The sequence below is a fragment of the Benincasa hispida genome, chromosome 6, assembly GCF_009727055.1.
Source record: "Benincasa hispida cultivar B227 chromosome 6, ASM972705v1, whole genome shotgun sequence".
In the NCBI taxonomy this organism is placed as follows: domain Eukaryota; kingdom Viridiplantae; phylum Streptophyta; class Magnoliopsida; order Cucurbitales; family Cucurbitaceae; genus Benincasa; species Benincasa hispida.
In genome coordinates, this window is record NC_052354.1 from 31340216 (window position 1) to 31345801 (window position 5586).

A 5586-nucleotide genomic window follows, 5' to 3' on the forward strand; every position below is an offset into this window, starting at 1 on the left:
GGTCGCTTCAGACCAGCCTCTTCTTTTCTCTCCACGTTTTATATAAGTTAATATCTTCTGTATCTTCTCTAATATGTTCTATCTATGTGTATATATATATATAATATATATATATATATATAATATATATATATATACTATATATAATATATATATATAATATCTTCAGCGAATTTGAAGGAAGCTATTTAATAGGCGAGAACCTTGGCTCTTTGATTGTTGTCCCGCAATGTCTAAATTTTTGGTAATTCCTAGCAATGGCGGTAAACAAAAAATTCCTTCTGTTCAACAATCAATCCGTCAAATTGTAACAACAAAAGCTGTACACTTGTCAGAATCACGCCGCGAATGCCGTTTGGCTCTTACACATCTTCGATCGATCGCCCACATGCGGTGGTTGTTTTTTATTACCACGAAGCGATTGAAATTTGTTGATCGGCTAAAGCGTCTGATCGATTGTCGCATGCGCCGTCATCCAGCCGTTGATCCTCTCTTCCGTTCTGATTGATGTGGTCATAGCGAATGTAAGATGCGTTTTCATTGTCCTTCGAGCCAATTAATGCATGGCGGTGACCTAGTTCCTCAAAAACAGGATTGAAGCATCCTATTTCGCGCAATCGTGCAATAGTGTGTTAGTGGGGTGTGTTTACGACATTTACCCTTCGTTTTGGCTTGCTCCCACGGGTGTATGCGAACATCCAACTACGGTTGTGTACCAATCTCAACTTCAACTCTTGTTTTTCAGCTAAGTTTTACTTTTGCTGGTCAAAGGAGTTGTCTTTTATATTCTTACTTTTTTTTCTTTTCATATTGCATCGTTCTTGGAAACCCACCTTTGTTTTGGCTTGCTCCCACGGGTGTCATGCGAACATCCAACTACGAGCAGGTTCCTTTCACAACTTAACTCTTATCAGGTTGGGATTTTTCTTTGCACTGACATTGAAGTTTTTATGATTATTTTTTTATTTTATTTATTTTTTTTATGATGAACGCATTTTTCTAATGATGACCGCATCCACTTGATCGCATCTGCTCAGACCTTTCCCACCCCCAAATTTAGAGATGCGCAAGGTCCTCACTGCGTTGTTTTGGACAGAAAAGACAAAATACTTAGTCAAAATTTTGAAAAGAAGGTTTGAGTAGAGTCTTGAAATAGAAAAGGTAAAGCAGTGCTATGGCTTTGAATTATCTAAGTGTTAGTAAAAGTGTGCAAAGTGTAAAAAATGCTACTAAGGGTATGCATACAACTCATCATGGCAGCACAATTAATAACGCAAAATATAAGACAAAGAACATCGCAATAATTGACAAAGGATGATAAGTAAAGAGGCTAACTTCTTGCTCAAAGTTCATAATCTCTCGATGCCTCCTCGCGTTGGTGGTAGGTGGAAAGTATTTTTGCATAAATTTCTCCACCAACTTCTCCCAAGTAGTGATTTCACCATACTCCAATGAGCTTACCCATTGTTTTGCGTCATCACGCAAAGAATAGGGGAACAAAAATAGCCTGATCGCCTCTGGGGTGATTCCAGGAATCACAAATGAGTTACACATTTCCAGGAAACGTTTCATGTAGGCGTGAGGATCTTCTCCACGACCACCCCAAAATTGTCCAATAGTCTGAAGCATTTGAAGCATTACAGAATTCATCTCGAACCTCGTCCCATCTGGCGTTGGGTATATGATTCCTGGTGAGAAATCATACAATACAGGGGACAGGTACTCCCTCATGGGACGCGTGATACTGTTCGCCGTTAGGATCGGATTTTGCACAACATGAGCTAGTTGTTGAGCTAAGTTCTGATTTGCCTGGTTGTCTGCCATTGCTTGTTGCCTGTTCTATTGTCTGAGAAGTTGTTGCCTTAACCTTCGACGAAGATTAGATCGGTTTCTACGTCGGAAGGTCCTTTCAATCTCGGGGTCATATATGAGTTCAGAAGTACACTCCCTGCTCATAAACGTTCACAAGCTTAGGCTTAGCTTGTCATACTCCCACGACTGAAGTGTTCCTATAAAAGATACAACGAAATTTCTTGTTAGTTTTGTTTCTAAATCCCTGGAAACGTCACCAAAAACTTGTTCGTTGCTATCGTGATTCGCACTAGGAGTGTATTGTATGAAATAAATTGGAAAAATATGTTCTAAGTAAGAATGATGCATTGATGCGTTTATGCGTTTATGTAGTTGTAACGCGTTGATGCGTTATAGATGTGCAACAGTACGCACGACACTCCACTATTTGACGTTCAAGTTTTCGTAAATCAGACAAAACTATAAATCCAATTTAGGTTCCTGGTAAGTCCAGGGTCGAACTCAGGGATTCAGCTTAAGCTAACGTAGACCTTGCATTGTAGCTATTGTAGGGGTTTCCTAAATGTATGAAGAAATGTATTATTTACACTAAGGTGTTGTGCTTATGCAAGAAGATACAAAAGAGTTCAGTAGAGAATCATGGGTCATGTGGAAATGGATTTTAGTGCAGGTGGTATGCGTTGATCTAAGATGAATGTACACGAACCAGAATGTGATGTGGATGAGATGGCTTGCTTATCTTTGTTTATGCATTAGACTTTATTCAACACTTCTCAATGCGAATAACATACAAAACCTATCTCTAGGATGCATGCATCGAACATAGAATGCAATAAACACCAGTCAGTCTATCTCTAGATGTACTAGGCATTCTACTTGATGCTAGCTTATTACTCTTTCGAATAATCTAAGCTAAGGATGCTTTTACTAATTGATCAAGTTGGCTTAAGCGTTGAAATGAAGTGTTGCATAAAGTATAGATGCATTCAAGATAAACAAGAAATAAACAATGGCAAAGTGTGATGGATCAAATATATGAATTTATAAAGAAGCAGATTATCTTTACAAAAGCAATATTTAATCAGATGAAATGAAAGCGATAAATGAGATGAAAGGAACTGAATCAAGCCGTAGAGTACATCTCTTGTATCTCTTTGGCTCAATTCTAGTTGTGTACAATCACTTGTATAAGAATTGGACGAAGTGTCTTTCTCAAGCTCGGCTTCTTTCGCTCCTTGACCGATGATGATGGTGGTTCTCTTCCCTTCTGCTCTTCTTGGCACCACAGCACAGCTTCTAAAGATCTAACACTACGACTACGCTAATTATGAGAGTGAGAACTTGAAAATTTCTGAACTAAGAACTCTGGAAGGATTTCATCTATTTATAGGCATTGGTCATCTCCAGCTTGGTGATGGGGAGCATTAAAGTCCATGCCCTGGTCAGCCGCCTGACACTCGGAAGCTTTTCAGACGCCGCCTGCTGCAGGTGCCCATACTTACAAGTGGTGATTTGACACAAACAGCCTGAATCAATGAATCTTCTTTGCGTTGAATCCCTCCGACGCATGGCCCATGCATTAGAAGTTTGCCTGTGACACTTCTTAATCATGCGTTAGCTTCTTGTTGAAATCCTACAATATAATGCATTAGTGCCACAGTATTTTAGTAATAAACATTCTTTTGCATGAGTTTTCTAATGTTTGAGTAATTCCATGCATTTCTTCTAAAAATGAGGAGATTTTATCATTAAAAACCTTAGTTGTTCTAACTTAAGAGCCAAAATAACTTGTATTTCTACAAGTTATCACCACCCCCAAATTTGAACAATGCTAATCCTCAAGCATTCCATATAATTCTTTGTTATCTCCTTTGTCTTTAGTGTGCAAAGTTTACCACTCATCATATTCAATTATAAGCTTGAGACAAGAATTTGGAAAATGTAACGCAGATTGACTCTTTTCTAAAAGGAATAATGTTTAGTTTCAGGTGCAGCAAGCCTTTTAGCAACAACTCCTTTCATTTTCGAAACATTTCCATTTTTTCTAAACCAAAAACACGTTAGATGCTCTTTTTAAGATAGATGCCGGATAAAAAGAAAAAAAATATGAATTTTCAATTACCCATGCATTGTTCCAGGTATCCCACTTTCGTTTTGGCTTGCCCCCACGGGTGTCATGCGAGCATCCAACTATGGGTGAGAACCCTTCACAAATNAATGAAGAAGAAGAAAACGAAGGGTCATGATTTTTATAGGCTAGGTAGAGAGAGTGGGGTGACGTCAGGCGGCGACTGACGTCCGCAATTAATGCGAAGTTGAAGGGACATGTCTTAGGCTTCCAAGTACTTGAGTGCTTTGCATTTTTGAGATGCATCCTTTCGACTTGGGCCATGCGTTAGACTTAAGTCTAATGCGTCTGTTATTCCCATCCCGATTATACACTTCTTTTTTTTCAAAAAAAAAATAAATCTCAAACTATGAAGGCAATAAAAATGAACAATCAATCTTAAAACGAAGATAAACAAACAAATAAACTCAAATGCATTGATAAAATACATAATGCAAAAAGAACAAGGAAAGAGGAAGCGTCCCTGGAATATATGTCGATGCAAACGCAGGGATGCTTCGACGCAGCCTCAACTGGCTTCGCGTAGTGCGAGAGATGACTTTTGACGTTCTATGTCATCTTCAAAGTATGGCTTCACTCTTTAGCCATTTACTTTGAACGCGTTTGTGCCATCCTCCCGCATTAATTCTACTGCTCCGTAGGGAAAGATCGTTTTAATGATGAATGGACCTGACCACCTTGATTTTAACTTCCCTGGGAACAAATGCAATCGTGAATTGAATAATAAAAATTTTTGGCCAACAACAAACTCTTTCTTACTAATGCATTGGTCGTGCCAACGTTTGGTCTTCTCTTTGTAGAGCTTGTTTTTCTCATATGCGTTCAATCGCCACTCCTCAAGCTCATTGAGCTGAAGTTTGCATTGAGTGCCCGCGGCGTCCAAGTTCAAATTTAGCTTCTTTACTGCCCAAAAAGCTTTGTGCTCCAACCCTAAGGGTAAGTGACAAGCTTTTCCAAATACTAGAGAGTATAAAGACATACCTATGGGGGTCTTGTAGGCAGTCTTATAGGCCCAGAGCGCTTCATCTAGCCTCTGTGTCCAGTCTTTCCCTGATGCGTTGACAACTTTCTACAAGATAGATTTTATTTCCAGATTGGATACCTCAGCTTGACCGTTCGTTTATGGGTGGTAAGCGGTAGCGATCTTGTGCCTAACATTATATTTGGCAAGTAATTTAGAAATTTTCAATTAATGAAATGCGTATCTTCATCACTTATCAAGGCTCTTGGCGTTCCAAAGCGTGTGAAGATGTTTCTGGTAAGAAACTTAAAAACAGTGGAAGTATCATTTCTGGCACAAGCTATTGCTTCTACCCACTTTGATACATAGTCTACTGTAAGCAGGATATATTGTTGACTGCAGGACAAGGGAAAAGGTCCCATAAAGTCAATACCTCAAACATCAAATAATTCAACTTCAAGAATATTTTTCAAGGGCATTGCATCCCTTGATGAGATATTCCTGGTGTGTTGGCAGGGGTCACACTTACAAACATACTCCCTCGCGTCTTTGAAGAGGGTGGGCCAGAAGTATCCGCTTTGAAGGATCTTTGAGAGTTGAAGTTACCAGGGAATTACTTGGTAGTTAAGTAATTAACTATGTCTGCGTACCAAGGTTCTCTGCCTTCAACTCTGAAAAAACTTTC